Genomic DNA, 26,075 nt, shown 5'->3' on the forward strand with positions numbered 1-26,075 from the left:
CAGAATATACGCTTTGATGGAGTGATCAAAGTTTTTGGGTTTATACAAAGTTTGTTAGAAACTTGTATTTACAATAAAGTGAGTGGGAGCGCTACAACATTTCTGATAAGTATATGTGAATGACATATTGTTGATCCGAAATGATGTAAAATTTCTGGAAAGCATAAAGGGTTGTTTGAAAGGAGTTTTTCAAAGGAAGACCTGGATAAAGCTGCTTACATATTGGGCATCATGATCTATAGAGATAGATCAAGACGCCTGATGATACTTTCAAAGAACGCACACCTTGACATGATTTTGAAAGAGTTCAAAATAGATAAGCAAAGAAGGAGTTCTTGGCTGTGTTACAAGGTGTGAGTATTGAGTAAGACTCAAGACCCGACCACAGCAGAAGAGAGAGAAAGGACGAAGGTCGTCCCCTATGCTTTAGATTTAGGGTCTACAGTATGCTATGTTGTGTACCGCATATGAAGTGTGCCTTTCCATGAGTTGGTCAAGGGGTACAATAGTGATACGGGAATGGATCACATGACAGCGGTCGAACTTATCCTTAGTATCTAGTGGACTAAGGAATTTTCTTGATTATGGAGGTGAAAAGGAGTTCGTCGTAAAGGGTTACGTCGATGCGAACTTTGACACTAATCCGGATGACTCAGAGTAGTAAACCGGATTCGTATAGTAGAGCAGTTATTTGAAATGGCTCCAAGTAGCGCGTGGTAGCATCCACAAGATGACATAGATATTCGTAAAGCACACACAGATCTGAAAGGTTCAGACCCATTGACTAATAACCTCTCTCACAAGCATAACATGATCAAACCAGAACTCATTGAGTGTTAATCACATAGTGATGTGAACTAGATTGTTGACTCTAGTAAACTCTTTGGATGTTGGTCACATGGTGATGTGACCTGTGAGTGTTAATCACATGGTGATGTGAACTAGATTATTGACTCTAGTGCAAGTGGGAGACTGTTGGAAATATGCCCTAGAGGCAATAATAAATTGGTTATTATTATATTTCCTTGTTCATGATAATCGTTTATTATCCATGCTAGAATTGTATTGATAGGAAACTCAGATACATGTGTGGATACATAGACAACACCATGTCCCTAGTAAGCCTCTAGTTGACTAGCTCGTTGATCAATAGATGGTTACGGTTTCCTGACCATGGACATTGGATGTCGTTGATAACGGGATCACATCATTAGGAGAATGATGTGATGGACAAGACCCAATCCTAAGCCTAGCACAAGATCGTGTAGTTCGTCTGCTAAAGCTTTTCTAATGTCAAGTATCATTTCCTTAGACCATGAGATTGTGCAACTCCCGGATACCGTAGGAATGTTTTGGGTGTACCAAACGTCACAACGTAACTGGGTGGCTATAAAGGTGCACTACAGGTATCTCCAAAAGTGTCTGTTGGGTTGGCACGAATCGAGACTGGGATTTGTCACTCCGTGTAAACGGAGAGGTATCTCTGGGCCCACTCGGTAGGACATCATCATAATGTGCACAATGTGACCAAGGAGTTGATCACGGGATGATGTGTTACGGAATGAGTAAAGAGACTTGCCGGTAACGAGATTGAACAAGGTATCGGGATACCGACGATCGAATCTCGGGCAAGTAACATACCGATAGACAAAGGGAATTGTATACGGATTGATTGAATCCTCGACATCGTGGTTCATCCGATGAGATCATCGAGGAGCATGTGGGAGCCAACATGGGTATCCAGATCCTGCTGTTGGTTATTGACCGGAGAGTCGTCTCGGTCATGTCTGCATGTCTCCCGAACCCGTAGGGTCTACACACTTAAGGTTCGGTGACGCTAGGGTTATAGAGATATTAGTATGCGGTAACCCGAAAGTTGTTCGGAGTCCCGGATGAGATCCCGGACATCACGAGGAGTTCCGGAATGGTCCGGAGGTAAAGATTTATATATGGGAAGTCTTATTTTGGTCGCCGGAAAAGTTTCGCGCATTATCGGTATTGTACCGGGAGTGCCGAAAGGGGTCCGGGGGTCCACCAGCCCCGGAGGGGCACATGGGCTGTAGGGGTGTGCGCCTTGGCCTATATGGGCTAAGGGCACCAACCCCAAGAGGCCCATGCGCCAAGAGATAAGGGAAAGGGAGAGTCCTAAAGGGGGAAGGCACCTCCGAGGTGCCTTGGGGAGGATGGACTCCTCCCTGGCCGCACCCTTCCTTGGAGGAAGGGCCAAGGCTGCGCCCCCCCCCTTCTCCCTTGGCCCTATATATAGTGGGGGGAGGGAGGGCAGCAATATCCAAGCCCTGGCGCCTCCCTCTCCCTCCCGTGACACCTCTTCCCCCCGCTTGCGCTTGGCGAAGCCCTGCCGGGATCCCGCTACTTCCACCACCACGCCGTCGTGCTGCTGGATCTCTATCAACCTCTCCTCCCCCCTTGCTGGATCAAGAAGGAGGAGACGTCGCTGCTCCGTACATGTGTTGAACGCGGAGGTGCCGTCCGTTCGGCGCTAGGATCATCGGTGATTTGGATCACGACGAGTACGACTCCATCAACCCCGTTCTCTTGAACGCTTCCGCTCGCGATCTACAAGGGTATGTAGATGCACTCCTCTCTCTCGTTGCTAGATGACTCCATAGATTGATCTTGGTGATGCGTAGAAAATTTTGAATTATCGCTACGTACCCCAACACTACTCACTACTCTACTCTCAGTACTACTGCTTGTCTCTATGGCTTCGTCATTGTTGATGATTATTCAAGATATACATGGGTGCACATAATTCTCTACAAGACTGAAGTGCAGGATGCCTTCAGACGCTTCGCCAACCGTGCCATGATAAACTATGGCGTCAAGATCAAGCATATTAGGAGTGACAACGACACAGAGTTCAGGAACACCGGCCTCGACCTTTACTTGGATACACTGGGAATCACTCATGAGTTCTCCGCTCCGTACACACCTCAGCAGAATGGCATCATGGAGCGCAAGAACAGAACACTCATTGAGATGGCTCGGACGATGCTCGATGAATACAAGACACCAAGAATGTTCTGGCCTGAAGCTATTGATACTGCATGCCATGTCATCAACCGTGTTTATCTTCACAAGCTTCTGAAGAAAACATCCTATGAACTCCTCACTGGTAAGAAGCCAAATGTCAGTTACTTCAGAGTATTTGGTGCTAGGTGCTGGATCAAGGATCCACATCACACTTCAAAATTTGCACCGAAAGCACATGAAGGTTTTATGCTTGGCTACGGAAAGGATTCGCACTCCTATAGAGTCTTCAACCTCTTTCACTATAAAGTGGTTGAAACTGTGGATGTGCGGTTCGATGAGACTAACGGCTCGCAAAGAGAGCACCTGCCAAATGTGCTAGATGAAGTTCCACCTAGTGAATCCATCAAGCTAATGGGAACTGGAGAAATCATACCGACTGATGCACAGCCTGAAGAGGAACTTATCATTTCCGCACCTAATCAACCTGAAGACAATGCTCAGCCTGAAGACAATCCTCCTAACGATGAAAATGATCAGTAAGAGCAAAATCTTCGTCCGGTTCATCCTTGAGTTGCAAATGAAGTACAGATTGAGAAGATAATTGACAACACCAATGCGTCTGGTCCACTCACTCGTTCAAGAGCAACACAGCTAGCAAGTTTCTGTGGGCACTTTGAGATTGTCTCAATATCTGAACCCAAGAAAGTTGCTGTAGCCTTCATGGAACCTGAATGGATTCAAGCTATGCAAGAAGAGCTTCAACAGTTCAAGCTGAACAATGTCTGGGAACTTGTCAAGCGTCCTGACCCCCGCAAGCACAACATAATAGGAACAAAATGGATATATCGCAACAAACAAGATGAGCATGGTCAAGTTGTCAGAAACAAGGCTCGTCTCGTTGCTCAAGGATACACTCAAATTGAAGGGATTGACTTCGATGAAACATTTGCTCCTGTGGCTAGGCTTGAAGCTATTCGCATACTGCTAGCCTATGCTAACCATCACAACATCTTGCTGTATCAAATGGATGTGAAGAGTGCATTTCTCAACGGCAAGATTGAAGAAGAAGTGTATGTCGCACAACCTCCTGGCTTTGAAGATCCAAAACATCCTGATATGGTGTACAAGCTAAACAAGGCACTGTATGGCCTCAAACAAGCCCCTCGCGCTTGGTATGACACGCTCAAAGACTTCCTGAAGAGCAAAGGCTTCAAACCTGGTTCCCTGGATCCCACACTCTTCACGAAGACATATGATGGTGAACTGTTTGTGTGCCAAATATACGTGGATGACATTATCTTCGGCTGCACCAACCAGAAATACAGTGATGAATTTGGACACATGATGCAAGAGCAATATCAAATGTCAATGATGGGTGAGCTGAAGTTTTTCCTTGGTCTTCAAATCCGTCAACAAAGAAATGGCATCTTCATATCTCAAGAGAAATACCTCAAAGATTGTCTGAAGAAGTTTGGAATGCAAGACTGCAAAGGTTACACGACGCCAATGCCAACCAAGAGTCATCTGGGTCCTGACGTCAATGGTAAAGAGTTCGATCAAAAGGTATACCGCTCCATGATTGGTTCTTTACTTTATTTATGTGCATCTAGGCCAGATATTATGCTTAGTGTTTGCATGTGTGCTCGATTCCAAGCGGCACCAAAGGAATCGCATCACTTAGCTGTGAAGCGAATTCTTCGATATTTGGCTTACACCCCAACATTAGGATTATGGTATCCAAAGGGCTCAGAGTTTGATCTAGTTGGATTCTCGGATGCTGATTATGCTGGTGACAAGGTGGATCGCAAGTCTACATCAGGCACATGTCACTTTCTGGGACGATCACTTGTCTGTTGGTCTTCAAAGAAGCAGAACTGTGTATCACTCTCCACTGCTGAATCTGAATACATTGCTGCTGGATCTTGCTGCGCTCAGCTTCTATGGATGAAGCAAACACTCAAGGACTATGGCATCCATCTGAAACAAGTACCACTCTACTGCGACAACGAAAGCGCCATCAAGATTGCCAACAACCCAGTTCAGCACTCGAAGACAAAGCACATTGAAATTCGTCATCACTTTCTCAGAGATCATGTCATGAAGGAAGATATTGATATCATACACGTCAACACTGAAGAGCAACTGGCAGATATCTTCACAAAGCCCTTGGATGAGAAAAGGTTTTGCAAGTTACGGTGTGAGCTAAATATCTTGGAATCCTCAAATGTCCTGTGATCAGGCACACATCCTAACACTTATGCATGTTGATGACTTAGATGTGCAACACACGAAGTAAAGTATATCTTCAATCAATGAAGACTTACATTCTAAGTGTGAATACATTAACACGGAATTTGACTTCAGAGCGCCACGATAATTGTGCGCCGTGTCTGGGTCTAATACTTCCTATACGGTGGGTAACGCCACCACCAAATTCTTCTGTTTGAAGTGTTTTTCTCATGGCGTTACATTTGCTATGTATTCGCATTTGGTTTGTCTTCAATTTCAACTTGTCTTCGTGATTATCTTCACTATGTTGATTTGGTTGCATTCTGATATATACCTATATTAGTGTTCTATCCTCTACAGCATTCACTTATAGCTATGTCTTCTCGTTTGAATCTTTTGAACTAAGTGAATGTGATCGGACCCTAACCTCTCTATGCTTCCTACCTCAAACTCTGTCTATCCAAATCATATGCATTCTTTTGAAACTGTCGAATGTCTTCTCTGTGTCCTTGTGAGCAGAAGATACAGAGAAAAACATTAAATCTGTTTTAAATGTTCAACTCTTATTGCCTGAAACCCGGAGAAGCCGGAACGATCATCCGACAGTCCAGAGGGGCGTGGGAACGTGGGACAACTCCAAATGTGTTGCATGTTCCCCACGTGTCCCTCAAATGTGAACCGCCAGGGGCAACTGCGTAATTGCGATGTGCCGTCCCCTTTCCCTATATATACCTGTCCAATCGCGGTCAAAATCATTCTTCCACCTCGACAAACCCTAGCGCCACCGCTAGCTCTCGACGACGCCGGCGACGAAGCGCTTAGCTGCCGCGACCTCTCCGACGTCGTCTACACGCCGGCTGCGGACATCGTCTTCTCCGCCGCCGCCGTAGGTGTCCTCCGTCGCCAAGTTAGGGCACGAAAGATCGAACTGCTCGGCCTCATCTTCTACTCCGTCTAGCAGTTTGTCGTGTGGTAAATTAAAACCCTCTTTTTACCGTCTTTTTGATCCTATAGATTCATCCTTTCTACCAAAAGTGGTTTCTGCCTCCACAAATTTGGATCTATCCTGTCTGCATCTCATATAATGCCTAGTATATTCACTTATGCTTCACACATAGTTAGATTCCTCACTTGTACTTATTCTTGGATTCGTACAAATCTGGAACCAACTCTCAACATATAAGTGAATGTCTTCGCGCTATGAGGTCAATGTCTTCTAAACTGATTTATCTTCAAAATCTTCTGAGAATGCATATGACCTCTTCCCCTTCCCTCGCATCTCTAATGCTGTCACAGGTACATTTCCGTGGGAGAATCCCTTGGTTCTCATATTCTGCATTCATTTGCAGAATTCTTACAGCATCACATCAACTCTCCCGAAGCCAGTTCCTGTGTGACCAGCAGACGGAAGCCCTTGATAGTGTTGAAGCCTTTCAGTCTGAACTTCATGGCAACAGAGAAGTCTGCAAGGAAGGGTGGCAGACAACGCCGTGGGAACACCTCAAGTGATTTGCCTCCTGACCTCTATGAGCTGTACAAGACAGATCCAGAGGAGGACTACAATCAGCAAAAAACCTGAATCCAATGGATTCGAAGATATTGGGCAAAACAATGGTACAAGTACATGTTCATGACCCAGTAATATGCTGAGAAGAATGCCATCAAGCGACCTTGGGGAGACATTTTGTACAAAAATCTTCCACCCAGGTCCAGAGCTGATGCCATTGAACAAGGCTTCTACCCTTGCATGGTCCATGGACCACAACTTGAAGATGCCAACCCATCTTCATTGCTATGGTGTCGTGACGACAATCTCTTCAAGCGCAACTTCTAGTTTGCCAAGAACTCTGCCAAAGAAAACAAGAAGTCGCGGAGATTAGACTTCAGTCCAGGCCCCTCTGCTCCTCGTGCCGATGGCACACGCGAAGCTGAACCCAATCTTGTTGGGACCTTGTACAACCTAGAGGGTCTCATCACTCATATTATGGTTCAAGGGACAGCCGTGGATGAGCCTGCAAACGACGCTGATTCTGACGAAGCGCCTGCACCACCGAAGCCAAAGAAGCTGAAGAAACCTAAAGCTTCGAAGCCTTCCCCTGCACCAAAAGCTTCGCGAGTGAAGCCTCTGGTCACTGCTCCTCCTGCACCAAGTGTGCAGTCTGAAGATCTCTCACGCATCTCCAAAACTGAGAAGAAGAACAAGAAGACTATGCACACCATTGGTCAAGTTCTGACCCCTGCTGCTGTTCTGAGGAACGAGAATGACGCCATTGATCTGTCAAGTGACAATGATCTTGCTGATGACGCTCTTGAGCAGCTGATAAAGAGCAAGCAAGAGGCGGAAATCTTCAATGATTTTCCTCTCTTTGATGTGGAAGTATTGAACAACTTCATTGATGAGTGGTTTGACACCCCCAATCTCAGCTTTGACGATCTACAACTTCCCATTGGCCTGAGCGTCTCCTTCCATGGTGCCATTGCTCCTGAGCTGGCTCTTGCTCAGAAAATTGTTGAGCTGAAGCACAAGATCATTATGAAAAGGCTCAGTTCAAGAAGCACATGGCCAAGCTGAGCGTGGCAAACGTCCAAAACTTCAAGGTCATGCTGCATGAGCTCAAGGAAGCATTTCACAAGAAATGTGATGAAGCCAAAGGTTCTCGTGAGCGCATGAAGATTCTTGCTGTCAAGTGTGTTCAAGCTTACAATGAAGCTGAGAAGCGCAACGCACTTGGCGTCCTGGCATCGACCCAAAGATGGCTGCCAAGCAGAAGAAGAAGCCATCTGTGGACCAAACTGAACCATCCAGGCGGGAAGAACCTCGCATTGTCTTCCCAGCCAGTATGACAGGCGTGAAGCCTAAGGTCCCCACAGTGGCTTTAGCGCTTCACAAGACAAGGGCAGCTGAAGCCAAGGCCAGAAAGCGCAAGACCAAGAACACCACTAATGATGCTCCACCCACCAAGAAGCGCAAGACCAAGAAGAGAGATCGGGCTGCTCCCACAGAGCCCCTTGTAGTCGAGCCGATTTCTGTTGCTCGTCCTGAATCTGCACCACAAGAACGTCAAATGATAGTTCATGAGCATGCTTCCACAGAGGCTCCTGAGGCTGAAGACATTCCAGCTGTTGACCCCACCGCAGCTGAAGACATTGGTCATCAAGACAATGTTGAAGATGATGAAGTCCTTCCTCAGATCGAGCACAACATGGTATCATCGCTTGTTCTTACGAACAGCAAACTCATCAGCATTGGTCGTCCATTGACGCCAATTGCTCAGGATGACTCATGGGCTGATCACCCACAAGAATCCCCCCGTCAAGAAGAAACACCAGTTACTCCCCCAACACAGGTCACCACTCCGGTGATCGAAGATGAAGACTTTGTGGCCCAACCAACTCCATCTCCACAAGTGTCGCCAGCATTTCGCAGGCTTCGCAAAGGACCAAGGCCACAGGTCACTCTGTCAAGAGTTCCAGAAGGAGAAGAGTGCCAATCCATTTCACGCCAAGTCTTTCCTGAAGCCTCTCCAACCGTGAACAACCACGAGACTGAAGCCAATATGGCTGAAGATATTCCGGCTGCATCAGCCGATGACCAAGAAGAACCAATAGAAGAAGAAGCACGTGTTGCTACACCCCCTACCAACCAAGTTGTTCTCAAGGAGAACGTGTCTGTCTCTCCAGCTACTCAAGTGGAGGTTAACAACATTGAGGCAGCCACCAACACCAACACTGAAGCCAATGACGTTGTCATGGCTGAAGCTAATGTGGCGCCTGAAGTCAATGTGGTGCCCGAAGTGATAGCACCTGAAGTCAATGCTGCACCTGATGCAAATCTGCAGCCTGAAGTCACTGCCACTGCCACTCCCACTGCTCCTGTTCCACCTCCCAGGCCACATACTATTGAGCAAGCATACAACTATGGTCAGCTGGTCACTGTCAGATGGCCTATTCTGGTGCCTCCGCCTGCTGTTGGTCCTCAATTTGACTATCATGTCAAGCACAGGCCTCAGGTCCAGAAGCCTAAGCCAAGACTGCCCAGGTTTCCAGGTACTGCCACTTCACCAGGGTCCTTCAATGCTAATGGCTTCATTGCGCACAACACTTTCTTTGATAGCGCCAAGAACCCCTATTCCAAGCCAAGGATTTCATCAGATCGGTTCTGGAGCTATCAGCAGCGCAGTTATTATTCTTGTGTTCTTTACGATCAAGGGCGCATCTTTCCTCATATGCGTCTTGACGGCGAAGCCATTGCTGGATTGCCATGCCTTGAAGAAGCCCTTGACTGCTTCCGTGATGCTGGCTTGCTAAACTTTGTGACTGATAAGGAGCATTGGAATGAAGAACTTCTGCTTCAATTCTATGCCACCCTCCACATTCGCGGCTACAACAGGGATCCGAAGACTTGGGTCCTTGAGTGGATGACAGGCAATGTCCATCATGAAGCCAAAGCTTTTGACATCATTGAGATAACTGGCCTGCCCACTCTAGGAGAATTATATGAACCTGGTTGTCAGCTTCACCGCAATGCTTTGGAGAGTATCTTCCATAAGCCAGAGCCCAACATGAGCCAAATGTTGAGCATGATGAAGCCTCTGCCACATGACGCTGATTACCCAAAGGAGTTCTTTGTCGAAGACCTAGAGTATCTACCCCACACTATTTATCACATCATCAGGCAAACTCTATGGCCTGTCAAAGGACATTCTTCAGCAGCAAAACATGAAGGAGCAATGAAGACTTTGGTCTTTTATATCTTCAACGGCATCAGCTTCAATGCTCAAGACTTCTTTATCAGGCAGTAGGCTGCATCAGGCTCTGATCTCTTTGGACTGAAGTTCTACGCTCCATGGGTCATGCGCCTCATCAAGCTACACTCAGCTGTCAACAATCAGCCCTCTGCTCGCAACCATCTAATGTTTCTGCCAGAGGTTGATACGTCAGTTGAAGACATATACCCAGAGCCTGCCAAGGAGCCTGTTTGTCTTCACAATGCTGATCACCAAAGCTTCACGCAACCCATTGAAGGAGTCCAGGCAGTCACTCGTGTTTATCCTTTGGCCGGAAATACACGCTTACCTCACCGTGCTCAAACTGAAGCCACTGAAAGCACTATTGCTCAAAGGCCTCGGAAGCGATCTCGTGTTCTCAATGACCAAGAACTTCTCGTTGCCCTGCATCAGAAACAGGATAAGCATCACTTCTGGCTGAAGCGTCAGATGCAAAGCCTCTTGGTGGACGTCAATCGCATTCGCAATCTTGCCACCAAGAATGCCTTTGTTACTCATGAAACCTTTCGGAGGTCATGGAAGAGTTTGACATTGGTGAGTGCTGAAGCAGATCTTCAAGACGATGGCTTCACTGAAAGACTCAAGTTTGACTCCACTCCTCCAAGGAATGCTGTCTTGCATCGAACTCCATCTCTTGAAAACTCTGATTATTCCTCCTCCGCTGCAACGGTGAATGCAAGAGTGATCGATGATCAAGATGATGCTACTTCACCACCTCCAACTTCAGCACGTATCGACACTGCACCAAGTTCGTCTGCACCGCCAAACCCCGAATCCTACCCCGCATCCTCTCCTACTCCTTCTGGGAACGAGTAGAGGCTCTATGTCTTCAAACCTTTTTGGTCCTTACTGAGAAAAGGGGGAGAAGCATATGAGTTGATAGTCTTCAAGCGGGTCCATATGGGCGGTTGCTTTATATTTTGCCTAGTGTTTACAACTCTCGCTTTTGATACATTTGGTTCTTTCAGTTGTAACACTTAAACTTGATGGTCGTCTGCTATGTTTTCTGCTATTCTCTGATGCGATGATAAATTCCGCATGTGCGAGGATAAATTCCGCACTTAGTCATTTTTGCAGACGTCCATTTTTCATTGTGCATGTCATTATCTTTGTTATATCAAATCATGCATGATGAATTGTCTTCATAAGTTGAAGAGGATCTCCACAAGTACAACCTGCCATGTGCATTTGCATTCCAAAAGCAAATTACTTATATGCACATCTTCAGGGGGAGCCTTTTGCTACTTATGAAGACAATAACTAAATCCTTTACAATTTCACATATATTTATCCCCGTTGAAAACTTCAACCAGTTTGCCATCAATCACCAAAAAGGGGGAGATTGTAAGTGCATCTAGTGCCACCCCTACTTGGTTTTGGAGTATTGACGACAAACCTGGTTGAGGGACTAATGTGTATGTGAGAATTGCAGGACAACACAGGTAGTAGTCCCTCATTGAGTCGGTTTACCTACCGGAGATGTCCCATAAAAATGTATGAAGACATTGAAGACAATGGTGGTATGTGAAGATATTCACATTGAAGACTATGGCAAGAGAAGGCATTGCGTGAAGACTATGGAGCGCGAAGACTTAGTTGTTTCGTTGTTTCTTTTTCTTCTTTGTTGAGTCGTAGGAACCACCGTACTGTTAAGTGGGGTCCCAGTGAACAAAGTCAGAGTGACTGAAGGGATGCTCAACCAAAATCCTATGTCTTCGAGCGAAGACAATCAGAGCAAATCTTATCCAGAGCTGGATGACTCAGCTTTACTTATAGCCCAAGTAAAGTTGCCGCGTGTGTTTGAAATTTGACCGTTGGAACACGTGTCAGTTCCATAGTGACCCAGGGTCATTTCGGCCAAATCAGGTCGGGTTGCCTAGTGGCTATAAATTGCCCACCCCCTACACCATAAATTGGTGGCTGCTCAGAGTTAGTGCACGGCTTTTGTCGTTTGAGAGCAACCCACCTCCGAAGCTTTTGAGAGAGAGAAATCCTTGTGAGGACAAAGCCCAAACACCCAGAGCCAAAGAGTGTTAGGCATCACTGAAGTCTTTCTGTCCGCGTGACCTGAAGACTTATTACACTTGAGGACTGTGAATCCTCCAGCCGGTTAGGCGTCGCGTTCTGAGCATCCAAGAGTCATTGTGGATCGCCGGTGAACGAAGTCTGTGATGGTTTGGAAGTCTACCTTGAAGACTTACCAGAGTGATTGGGCGAGGACTGGGTGTCCTTAGCTCAAGGGGAATAAGGTGAAGACGCGGTCTTTTGAGTTGAATCTCAGCCTCCCTAACCAGACGTACAGTTGTCACAGCAATTGGAACTGGTCCAACAAATCTTGTGTCCTCAACAGGTGACTGGTTCTATCCTCTCCCTCTCCTTACTTACAGTTGGTCTTCGTGAAGTCATTGCCTATTTGCTTTACCTATTTGTCTTCACTGTGTGACTACTATCATTGTTTGGCTTCATACCATCTTCCATCCTGATCCTTACTACCTAGCGGCTATTAGTCTTCGTGATTTCACTTCATTGCATACTTGACTATGGGTTGCTTAGTGTAGTTTACCTTCCGCTGCATATCAATAGGTTCATTTCTATTGTTTGTCTTCGAAACTCTCATGTTTTGAAGACTTTCATAAAAATGGCCTATTCACCCCCCTCTAGTCGATAACTAGCACTTTCAGCCCCACTTTGCCGCCGTATCCCCAGTTCGTCGTCGCCCCACTTCGCCGCCGTCTCCTGCCGACGTCGACGCCCCCGGAGCCACCAGAGCCGCGCGCCGTCGACGCCACCGGAGCCGCGCGGCCTCATCAATGCCACCAGAGCCACCCTCGACGCCCCTGCCTCCCTCGCCACAACTGCCTCCCTCGCCGTCACCGGAGACACCCCTGCCTCCTTCGCCACCACTGCCTCCCTCCACTGGTGCGCGTCAGTCCTAAACAAACGGTTTTTAACCCTTTCCGCGATGGAATTTGGAACCGTCGCCAAGTGAGTTTGGGCGATAGGGGGGTCCTTCCCACACAACCCAGAAACTGTTGGGGATAGGGACTCTACAGTACTCCTACTCATTTCTGCTCGCATTGCCATCGCAGTCGGTATTCTGTGGTGCTACGTTTACGATGCGTGACCCATCACAAACGGTTCACTATTATAGAACGTGTATGATGCGCGGCCCATCATAAACGATTCACTGTTAAGAAGATTAGCTAATCGTCGTACGAGTGTCGGACAAGATTACCAAACGTCGGACCGTCATACACGACAACTATCACACACGCTATTCTGTGATGCAACGTTTACGATGCATACTTCATCAGAAATAGTTCATGGTTGCAAATCGTGTACAATAAGGCAACTAACACAAACATTTAGTTTGCTCGCACCGTTTGTGATATTGTCAGACATCGCACACGCTTGCAAACGGCAACTGTGTGCATGCTTGCATACGTTTCCTCTACGTGAACCGTCTCGGACTATGGTATATATCGCAAATGTTTGTGTTTTACCAACCGTGTGTGCCGTAACAACCTGGAGAGCGTAATTTCACCGAAATTTAATTGCTGCTATTTCAAATTGTATCGGATTTGAATTTGAATTTGAATGTATGCTACAGCTTTATTCATGTCCATCAGGTTCAAACAACCAATGCATTATTCGATTCATGGGTACATATGTTCAAGAATTACATAGGAACCAAATAAAGAATGATGAACCACAATTGTATACTTGTACTATTAAAGACGGTAAAAAAAGAGGCGAAATATATTTTGGGTGCTGAACAAGGTGAAGCGGAATGCCCACATTGTGCCCTCCTCCATGCAGAAGGCACACACGACTCTAGTCCAACCCCTTGTGATGGTCGACCGCCCATCCTTCACGGTCTTCATGAAAACATCTAGATAATCATCGTGTTCTGGTAGAAATACTTTAACCTTTGCATGCCCACCAATCATGTAGCTTGGGATGTAATCTTGAGTAAACTGCTTTGGCAACCACTGCAAAAGAAAAAGATTTAGACATTGTCATCTAACACAACTCATTATGGGCAGTAAAAAGAAGGTTGCAGAGTTCTTACTTACCATCCTGCAGTTCGCCGTTGTCTTGGATAAAGTGTAAACAAATAGTTTAATTGCCATATTTGGACCCATTTTACTAACAGTCTTTATAAGCTTCCTCACTTGATGCTGGTTCATCGGTATCTCATTGCCCCATACGCAGAAAGGGTCGAAGCGCGGATCTTTACCAATGACATATGTACCTAAAAGCACCAAGTTAATATTAGAAGTTAAACAGCAATTGCACAATGATGTAATACAACACTCTTTTATAATATATCTATATACATCCGTATGTGGTAGTCCATTTGAAATCTCTAAAAAGACAAATATTTAGGAATGGAGGGAGTATCTTATAACATCCAATATACTAACATATTAGACGAATTAACATCTTATATTATGGACCGAAAGGGGTTTCACTACTACAAAAACAGCTATAGCCAATATGGACACTAATGGCGCACTGTGCATGTGGTGCGCCATTACTAAATAGTAACGGCGCATCACGTGTTGGTGCGCCATTAGTACTAATGGCGCACCACATCCACGGTGCGCCATTAGTAATTTTTTTTTGTTTTTTCAAAACTAGTAATGGCGCACCACTCCCACGGTGCGCCATTAGTAATTTGGCCCAAACATTCCCCCGAATGCACCCCCCTTGGACCGCCTTTTCAGTCTCAAAAAAATAAAAGAAAATGATAGAAATGTCAAAAAAATAAAAAAAAATAAGATTCTCATGTGATATGTGGTCTAGTTGTTAGCAAAATTTACAAACATGAATTTTCGATTTTTTTGCAAAATCTCTCGAGAATTTGTAAAATGGGCATAATTTTTGCATACGAACTCGGATGAAAAAGTTTTTTATATGAAAAATCATCTACTCGAAAAGTTACATCCGAATTTAACCGCGGGAACCCTGTTAAACATTTTCAAAATCCTCAAAAACCTAACAGAAAAAAAGATACGGGGCTTTTAAGATCTGGAGAGGCAAAAAAATTCAAACTTACTAATGGCGCACCTGCCCATGGTGCGCCATTACTATCTTCCCGCCTCCAAAATTAAAAAAAAAAGAGTTAGTAATGGTGCACCTGCCCACAGTGCGCCATTACTATGCCGTATATATGGCTGGGCGTGGTCCTCTCCTCCTTACCTCTTCATTCTTCTCCTCCACTCCACCTCTCCTCCACTCCATCTCCTCCTCTCCTCCACTCCATCTCCCCTTCTCTCCTCCACCATACTACCCTCTTCCTCTCCGGCGACCTCCTCCTCCTCCTCTCCGGCGACCTCCTGCTCCTCCTCTCCGGCGACCTCCTCCTCCCTCCCCTCACGGTTTCTCCTCCCTCCTCTCCGGTGATCTCCTCCTCCCTCCTCTCCGGTGATCTCCTCCTCCCTCCTCTCCGGTGAGCTCCTCCTCCCTCCTCTCCTCCCCTCCCCTCACGGTTTCTCCTTCCTCCTCTCCGGTGCTCCGGTGAACTCCTCTCCGGCGACCTCCTCCTCCTCTCTGGCGATGTAGGCGAGCGCCTCTCCGGTGACCTCCTCCTCCTCCTGTCCAGTGACCTCGGCCCTCCTCTCCGGAGAACTCCTCTCCGGCAAAAGAACACGGCAAAAGAACGTACAAGATACAAAAACGAGAACAAAATTTGAAAAAATATCGTGCAAAAAAAAACGAGCAAAAAAAAGAGCAAAAAATGGGCAAATTTGGATCTTCCGAACAATTTTAATTTTAACTAAATTTTGCATTACCCGTGAATGTGATTTAGCACATAAAAATAACTAAACTTGAATATAAATTGTTTTTTTCTCTTCCGTTGCAACGCACGGGCATTTGTGCTAGTCCGTAGCTCATGGCCGCCATGATGGCCTCCATAACCAGCGAGCTCCTTTTCTTCCTGCCCTTCATCCTCCTGGCCGTGCTCAGCTTCTACACCATTACGGTGGCTAAATGCCATGCCGGCTGGACGAAGAAGAAGCGACCGAATCTGCCGCCCGGCACCGTCGGTTGGCCCTTCATCGGCGAGACCTTCGGGTACCTCCGCGCGTACCCTGCCACCTCCATCGGCCAGTTTCATGAACCAGCACATCGCACGGTCCGTACGTACACATACATTCATACAAATACAAAGCATGCCAACATGCGTGATCAAACATTCGGGCTGAGGTCGCATGATATTGATGGTATATGGATGCAGGTACGGGAAGATATACCGGTCGAGCCTGTTCGGACACCCAACGGTGGTGTCGGCGGACGCAGGGCTGAACCAGTACATCCTGCAGAACGAGGGGCGGCTGTTCGAGGTCAGCTACCCGCCGAGCATCGGCGGCATCCTGGGCAAATGGTCGATGTTGGTGCTCGTCGGGCACCACCACCGCGAGATGCGCTCCATTGCCCTGGACTTCCTCAGCTCCGCCCGCCTCCGTGCCGTGCTCCTCCCGGAGGTTGAGCGCCACACCCTCCTCGTACACCGCGACTGGCTACTTTCCTCCTCCTCCGCCGTCTTCTCCACCCAGCACCAAGCCAAGAAGGTAACTAGTAACTGACGACCTCCTTGACCACGCGCCATGCACAGCACCTGGTTTGGTGTTGCGATGTGGTCCATCCGTCCATGCAAGGTCGATGAATGGAACTTTTTCAATAAAGGGCGTTTTTATTATCTCAAAAAGTAGCATCAAGAGGATACAAAGCATTATAAGTAATACTCGGCCTCTGCATAACTAAGATGCACACAGCCTATCATCTAAAGTCTGATAAAAAGAAAGAAAAAAAACGACAAATGAGCGATAGTAGAGTTTTATAGACCGACACTATGCCTATGTCAAAAGGGGTGGTGGACCGATCCGGAGATTATGCTGCCACCCATGTTGGGTAAAAACCTCCGTAGCCACCTGCTCCAACCGCGTACACACCGCCTTGAACAGCGATTGGTACTCTACTCGTTGTAGCGTAGACCACGTATGAAGCGAGTGCGTTCAACGAAAAATAACCTACAAAGGAGAAGCATTTTTGTTATTGAAAACCAAATCATTTCTACATAGCCAAAGCGACCATAGTAAGGCATACGCTTCCATCCTTATTAGCGTTTTCAACTTATTTGGAATACCATCCAACCAATGATCAAAAATATTGGTGACACTTGTGGGCGGATACAAATTTGACGCTATTTGGATGACTGATCATGTAGAACATACAAACTTGCATTGGAAAAAGATGAATGGAACTGACAACGTCGTACGCCCACAGTGGAGTTGTAGAAAATTAACAATGGATGGATCCGTTCGCGCAGTTCACATATAACCTGATGGGGAAGAATCTCATGAGCATGGAGCCCGGCGAGGAGGAGACGGAGCGGCTGAGGCTGGAGTACGTCACGTTCATGAAGGGGGTGGTGTCTGCGCCCCTAAAGTTCCCCGGGACGGCCTACTGGAAGGCCCTCAAGGTACAACAACAACAACACTCAACAGTCAACACGCTACTAGTACTAGTATAATATAGTCCCTGTCTCTGTGCGCGCGCTTGGGTGTCATGTCAAGTATCGAAAAATAAGTTGAAGAAATCACTTGTTTACTGATCATCACTTATGAGCGCATAAAATGTTGCCTGCCTTTTACTGCTTGTGCGGTCACACTCAGATGATCTTTATTGATTGCTCCCAGATGCAGCATGCTGCATGCATGCTCTCACACTATTTCTCTTCCCTACACACGGCCCGTGGTGAACAGCATACAATTGCAACTTGAAGTTTTTACCTCTTAGAAAAAGTTGAATGACCAACCTTCCTAATTTGGCATGATTATATGTTGGAAAAACCAGTCATTTATCTTGATTTAACCACGTTTATGTCACCAGGCACGCTATTTGCAACCCTCTTAATTTTGTTTTCATTAATGACATTAGCACCCTTTATTAGCTGATATCGATATCCTAGTATACATAGATTTTGTCTTAATTAATGATGTTAGCACCCCTTGTTAGAAGGAAATTTTGTCAAGAAAATAGTAATTGTCATCAATGTTCGGATATTCCCTTTTGCTCCTACGTGCATATGCACCCATTGTCGAAATACACATTTCAAAAAGTTGAAAAATTCGGAACAAAAATCCCGCGTGTATATCCGGACATTTTATGTCCGTTCACCAGGTTTCGGTGAAAAACGACGTTTTTTGTGGCTTGTGTAAAAAAGACAATTTCTGATGCTTCATTCTAACTATTCACGAGGCATTTCTTTATCTTTTTTACACAAGCCACAAAAAACGTTGTTTTTTACCGAAACCTTGTGAACGGACATAAAATGTCCGGATATACACGCGGGATTTTTGTTCCGAATTTTTCAACTTTTCAAAATATGTGTTTTCGACAATGGGTGCATATGGACCTAGGAGCAAAAAAGCCGCGTCCGTTGGCATATATATGCTTGATTCATGAAATGTTTAAAGTAATTTTGCATTGTACACTCGAGCTTAGGAAGTACTTCTTGTTGCCTATTCACCAACCTACAAACGTCTCGCAACACGAAGTGAAAAAATATAGATTGAACAGAAAAGAAAAAACCAAAACCAAAGAGCAATACATTTTTTGTTTAATTAATCATTTCTTAGCGTCAGAGCACAAAAAATGGAGAAGGGGAATAATTTGTATGCTGGGGAATTATCCTACTTTATTTGACGGCACCTATGTTGAAAAGATATAAATTCTCCAAAATAGAAAGGTATGACAAGGCACGATCTTCAACCAGTAGGCAGTTAGGCAACATCTTAATGATTGTGACAGGTCAAATGTTCTCCCAACAAGCCCAAACAAAATTACTACATATGACTTTGCTGTAATTTTATTTTTTTCTATCATAGAATAACACCAGTAATTATTTACTATATTTTGCGTGCAGTCGCGAGCCACCATAGTTGGAGTAATCGAGAGGAAAATGGAGGAGAGGCTCGAGCAAATGAACGAGGACTCGAGCACAGAAGCAGATGATCTTCTCGGGTGGGCATTGAAGCACTCTAATCTATCAAAAGAGCAAATATTGGACCTCTTGCTTAGCTTGATCTTTGCTGGGCATGAGACATCGTCAGTGGCACTTGCCCTCGCCATCTTCTTCCTCGAAGGTTGTCCTAAAGCTGTCAAAGAACTGCGGGTACAAATTCAGTTTACTATACAAACTCAAATTCATTTGTGCTAAACTGGACATAGCAATCTTTCAGAAGAAAAAGAAACCACATTCAGTACATGGATGGTGAAATGAACCAGAAATATCATGCAAATATTCACAGTGATCCATGGCCGTGCAGGAGTAGCATCTTGAGATTGCTAGAAGCAGAAGCTGAGAGGGGAGTGCAAATTGAGCTGGGAAGACTACAAAGAGATGGTTTTCACACAATGCGTAAGGCCCTTTTGATTTGTCTGTTTCCTCCCTCATAATATCAGTGCAAGATATATGTGTGTGGCTGCTAACTTCCCATGGGGAAATCACTGTCCATGTACAGTTTGATGCCAAGGCAAATTATCTGATCCCCCGAAAAGTTGGGGAGCACCTTTCCTTGGTAGAGTAGTACTATTATAATAGCATCGTAGGTGTTGAGTGTGTTCTTTTGATGCTCGAGCACCAGGAGGCCGCTATTTTCAACATGTCAAAACGCCCATTTCAAAGTTTCAAAGCAATTAAAAAAATTCCATTGAAATTTATATGTGTTCCGCACGAACGTGTGACAAGTCAGTAGAAAATATTGCAATTTCTAGGCTGTACAAAATAACAACAAAATTCTGGACAAACAACCAAAAATGTTAGCCCATTTCGGAACTACAATTTTCTTTTGTATGCAACGTGCGGAAGTATAATGTTATGACATTTTGCACATACGTGTATACGTGTTTGTGTGTTCACAATTTTTTATTTTTTTGATTCTGTGGAAATTTGTATTTTGAAAACGAGCTCCCTGTACCTCGGTCAGACGGTCACTGTTAGCATTTTCCACGGTGTTGTGCTACTGTATGGAACTATACAATGTGTCATTTTACACCAAAATAGCATCTTCCGGTCCTACACATTCCAACTGCTGAACTCTCTTGTTTGCGAGTTAGTTCAAAAGCGGTAGAGAAAATAAGGTGACAAATGTTTGAGTCCTTAATTGCTTCTTTTCTTGCAGGTTATAAACGAAACCTTGCGGCTAGGCAACGTGGTCAGGTTTCTGCACCGGAAGGTCATTCGGGATGTGCACTACAATGGTTGGTGGCTTAATTCTTACCGTACATATATTCTTCTGACAGTACCAGTGAACTCCTCTTCCTATAGATGGAGTTGTTGAATATTTTAATGTACGTGGACTGACAGGGTATGACATTCCGAGCGGATGGAAAATTCTGCCGGTGTTAGCAGCAGTGCATCTCGACTCATCACTGTACGAAGATCCCAACAGCTTCAGCCTTGGAGGTGGAAGGTCAGTGCCTAAACGATGCCTACAATTTTATCAGCACAAAATCAACTGGAACTAGGAATGATACTGCTATCAGCTTAAGGATCTCGTGAAATTCAATCCAAGAAAGAACAAAAAAGGAAAATGTATGTCTGGCAGTCGTTGTTGTCCAGTCAATCACAGGCCTTCATGCCGTTTGCACAGTGAAACTTCGGTGGCAAAGACAAAACGACGCCCTGTGGCCGTTGGAACTGGTAATGATACTTGATATATGCATTCAGCTTCAGAGGAGTTAACGTTGTGTTTGCTGTTGTAGCAGGGCAACACATCCGCCGTGGCGCACAACAGCAACTTCATGCCCTACGGCGGCGGCACGAGGCTCTGCGCCAGGTCGGAGCTCGCTAGTAGAAAACAGGGCTTTGGTTCGGGCCTGGTCTGTCCATTAGTCCCGGTTCAGTCACGAACCGGGACCCATGGGGCATACGTCCTGGTTCGTGAGCCCAGTGGGCCGGCCGGGGCCTCGTGGGCATTGGTCCCGGTTCGTCTGGACCCATTTGTCCCGGTTCTAGGCACGAACCGGGACCAATGGGTCTCACTCTTGCCCCACATACATTGGTCCCGGTTCGTGGCTCGAACCGGGACAGAAGGTGGAGCGTTAGTCCCGGTTCCAGCTACGAACCGGGACAAATGAGCTGCCCCACCGACGTAGCAGAGCACTCCATAGTGCTCTGTTTTTTCTGGCGGCGAGGGGAGGGCATTTGGATCCCCGTCCCCCGTCCCCAGCGTGTCGCCTCTGGCGCACGGGCGAAACCCTAACCGCGCCGCCAGCCGCCCCTCCCCGCTCCTCCCCCGCTTCGTCGCCACCGGAAGGGAGACCGGCGAAGCCCGCGTGATCCCCAGGTAAGGTGGCGGCAGGGCGTCCTCGTCGTTCTCATGCAGATCTCGTGGCGGCCGGTGGCGATCTCGCGGCGGCCGGTGGCGCGCGGCGGTGTTCCGCGGGTGGCAGGCGCCTGCTGCCCGTGAGGCGGCGTCCCTCACGGCGGCGGGGCTGCCCCTGAACGGCGCTTGGTGGTGGCCACGTGGCGGCGCGCGGGTGGGCCGGATCTGGGCTTCCGGTCTGCGTCCTTGTCGTGGCAGCGCTTGACGTTGCCCTCGGCCATGAGGCGTGGTCCGGGACGGGCCGAGCGCCGGTGGTGTTGGCCAGGACGCACGCTGGCAGCGCCCTACTTCATCTCGGATCGTCTCGCTGGCCAATGGTGGTGGTCATCTTCTTCGTCAGAGATGGCCGGCCAGAGGCTTGGTGATCGGATCTCGAGATCCATCATCTAGTCCCGGCTGCGAGTTGGGGAGACATGGTTGCCGGTGAAAACCGAGCCGTTTGCAGGCGATGGTGGCATTCTACGCCGTTACCTTGATGGAGGCATCGTCGTGTAACTACTGTCGACCCACTCGTGCTGCTCTGGGGAAACCCTAGGATCTGGTGTTCCAGATCGGACGATGGCGGCATTGCGGTGTCGTTTCTCTCTTGGGAGCATCGTTTGTGGACCAGCGCTGGAAGTCAGAGGCAGGAGGTGGAGCGGCTTCGTCTTTCACGGAGCTTCGGTGGAGATGTCAAGTCATGCCTGACCGACAGGTGCTACGCTTTGTCATGCCTGGTCGGCAGGTGCTACGCATGACAGATCTTCCAAAGACTTCAAGCTGTGTCGGCTGGTGGTACTTGGCAACATGGTGCTAAGGTGTATCAGTGGCGACCGCGACGTGCACAGCTGTTTGCGCGCAGGGAGGAGGTGCCGTTGGGCGCCGTGGTGGCGTCGACGATAGCTAGACCGAGCAAGGTTGATGCATCAGTACAATTCTGAAGATGGAGCGGTGGCAGTTGGCGGCGGCGGCCTCTGAGAGCACGCCGGACCGAAGAGACCCATGCCCGGCAGGCGTCCTGGATGGGTCCTCGGGTCTTAGATGTTAGGTTTGGCTGCGATGTCTGTTTGGTATTAGGCCCAGGCTATCTGCGCCTCTTCATCAACTGGTTAGGTGTAGTGATTGTTTGTTTCTTAGACGGCGGCTTTAGTCTTACTGTGGTATTACTTTGTAAGGTCTTGTGAGAATAATTAATAAAGTGGTCGTATGCATCGCCCAGATGCTGAGGCCGGGGGCCATCTTTTCTAAAAAAAACCTCCTATGCACATGAGGTGTTCGATGAAATGCCCGAGCCACACGAGTTAAGCTTTCTCCTCTCGAAGCTCGACCTCCAAGCTCCATTTTCTCTGAGATTTGCATAGGTTTAGCGGTCCGTCACGTCCCGTCCCCGTCTTCGCCGCCGTCGATCGCCTGCGCCGATCTCGTCGCCGGCACCACCGTGGTGAGCCTCTTGTTCTTATCTTCTTTCTGAAAGAAAAAAATATTCTTACTTTAGATAGATACTTGTCTAATTTTCTTACTTTTATTATTGCTTGTTATTATATAGTGTGATGGTTTTGCTATCCGCCCCTATCGGCCCTCGTCCTGTCTATGATTCGGATGTGGTATATATTATCTTTTTATAACTATTTAGTTCATTTATTGTTTATGACAATTATGCCGACCCATGTGACATAGATTTTATTTATGTAGGAGGTAGTTGAACCGGAAATTCCAAACGACCCTATTGTCGAGAGGTTAAATTTAGTTGAAGAAGAAAACAATTACTTGAAGGAAAAAATAAAAAAAAATTGAGGAGGAGAAGATGATATTGGAGTTGCATCTTGCGGATGTCGTCGATGATCACAAGATCAAGATGGATGCAATGCGGTTGAAGATTAGAAAGATTAGAATATGCTATTCATACCGAGGCTTGGTATCATTATGCCGTTGGATCAATTGTTACCTTGGTTGTGATTATGATCGCATTTGTTGTTGCATTGAAAGGTTTTACATAGTTTCAATGTATGGTTTAACTAGATGCTCTGGAGAGCTATATGTTGTTCAATTTGAACTACGTATGTACTTTGGTTTTAATGTGATGATGAACTACTATTGATTTGGTCACTTATCTATCCATGTGAACCTGTAATGGTTTTTGACACACATAATTATATATAATGCACGCAGATGAACAGGCAATGGATGTACGGTGACAGACACACATAATTATGTTTCCCGAAGTGGCTGAGGCTAACCCTCTCAACTTTTTAGCACATGCTATGTGGGTGAAATGATGATACCATGCCAACTATCAACCTTTTCAGAGTTCATTTGAAATGCTTTTGAATTTCAGGGTCTTATAGCACAAGAAAAATCAGTAAATGCATGAAAAATAACAAATGAAGTCAGAAAGGGTTGAAAATTGATGATGTGGCTTTGAATGGTGCATTTTGAACACACAAAAAGTCTGGAGTTCAAATAAGTTTCAAAAATGAAATCCCTTTGTAACAGATGAGTTTCCGTATGAAACCCTGATACTTCGAAAGAGATTGTCCATTTTGTACACGAAGTGCATCTAGTTTTTTCCATAACCCTCTCAACTTTTTAGCACATGCTATGTAGGTGAAACGATGATACCATGCCAATTTTCAACATTTTCAGAGTTCATTTGAAATGCTTTTGAATTTCAGGGTCTTATAGCTCAAAAAAATCAGTAAATGTATGAAAAATAACAAATGAAGTCAGAAAGGGTTGAAAATTGACGATGTGGTTTTGAATGGTGCATTTTGAACACACAAAAATTCTGGAGTTCAAATAAGTTTAAAAAATGAAATCCCTTTGTAACAGATGAGTTTCCATATGAAACCCTGATACTTCGAAAGAGATTGTCCATTTTGTACACGAAGTACATGTAGTTTTTGCCCTAACCCTCTGAACTTTTTAGCACATGCTATGTGGGTGAAATGATGATACTATGCTAACTTTCAACCTTTTCAGAGATCATTTGAAATGCTTTGAATTTCAGGGTCTTATAGCTAAAAAATAGTAAATGCATGAAAAATAACAAATGAAGTCAGAAATGGTTGAAAATTGATGATGTGGCTTTGAATGGTGCATTTTGAACACACAAAAAGTCTGAAATTCAAATAAGTTTTAAAAAATGAAAGCCCTTTTATAACAGATGAGTTTCCGTATGAAACCCTGATACTTCGAAAGAGATTGTCCATTTTGTACACGAAGTGCATCTAGTTTTTGCCGTAACCCTCGCAACATTTTAGCACATGCTATGTGGGTGAAATGATGATACCATGCCAATTTTCAACCTTTTTAGAGTTCATTTGAAATGCTTTTGAATTTCAGGGTCTTATAGCTCAAAAAAATCAGTAAATGCATGAAAAATAACAAATGAAGTTAGAAAGGGTTGAAAATTCATGATGAGGCTTTGAATGGTGCATTTTGAACACACAAAAAGTCTGGAGTTCAAATAAGTTAAAAAAAATAAAATCTCTTTGTAACAGATGAGTTTCCGTATGAAACCCTGATCAACTAAAAAGCCACATCATTTAGCTCAAAAATAATCAATTAAAATATTCTGTTATGATCAAGTAAAACAAAACTATAATATTCTTTAATAGCAAAAAGAAAATCAACGAAAAAAAACTTTATAAAACTCGAATAGCAAAAGAAATCAACTAAAAAGCTTTTATAAACCTCTAGTGTTATAAGTATTTTCTGTTGAAAACATGAAAAGGAGAAAGAAACAAAATAAACTTTAATAAATAAGTAGAAACAGAATAAAATAAATTAAAATTTAATAAAATAAATAAGTAGAAAAAAATAAAATAAAATAAATAAGTAGAAACAAAATAAACTTTAATAACGCAAAATAAATAAACTTTAATAAAACCGGTGAGGGGCGGGCCGGAGGTAACCATAATCTGCCCCTGAAGTAATTCCCGAGGTAAAAAGTGTACTTTAACGAACAACAATACAATTACTGGCAGCATCCTGAAGTTATCTTACCAATAACTGGACTCAGAACCACCCCTAAAAAAGCAAATTGAACTCAGAAACGCAGAAAACGCCAGCCGTGGTCTATTGGTAGTTGGTGGAGGCGTGGAGCAAGGTTGTATTTCTGGAGCAAGGCTCGCATCTATATTTTGTGAATTCTTTCACTTATCATTTTTTCTATTGAGTTTAACTTTTATGAGCTGTGTTATTCCTTTCTATATTTATGAGCATGTAAGCTGGAATTATTTAGGCTCTTCTACTGACTTGCATGGTGAGCGTTTAGTTAGCTAACATTGTTATAGCACCTTAATGCCTCTTTCAATTGTCACATGTAAAACCTTTATAGGGCCATAAGCAAGTATTAAGGCTTTATTAAATTATAGTTTCAGCCATGAACAACCATATAATTGGTCATCCAACACATCAGCTGTGATTATTTCCTTGAAGGCACCTCCAAATGTTTAGAGATAAAACATTGAGTGTTTAGTCTGTTGACTGTTTTATCTTCAGCTCTCTATATGCATGCCACTTATGAAGTGCAAAACTGCTAATAGGTAGATTTGAGATAAACGCTTACATGGTTTACTATATATGGTACATTGATATGTTAGTTTATGCTGATGGTGCTTAGCGTTTTACATCGAGTTTCAAGCAACTAAAGTTTCTCCTTCGATGTTAGAAATGTTGTTTTGTC

General features: G+C 45.3%; 1 pseudogene; it reads left to right on the top strand.

The window, feature by feature from the left end:
• The first annotated feature begins 15,909 nt into the window (after positions 1 to 15,909).
• On the top strand, positions 15,910 to 21,374 carry LOC123076675 (cytochrome P450 90B2-like; annotated as a pseudogene).
• The last annotated feature ends 4,701 nt before the right edge of the window (positions 21,375 to 26,075 follow it).

The sequence above is a fragment of the Triticum aestivum genome, chromosome 3D, assembly GCF_018294505.1.
Source record: "Triticum aestivum cultivar Chinese Spring chromosome 3D, IWGSC CS RefSeq v2.1, whole genome shotgun sequence".
NCBI lineage: Eukaryota > Viridiplantae > Streptophyta > Magnoliopsida > Poales > Poaceae > Triticum > Triticum aestivum.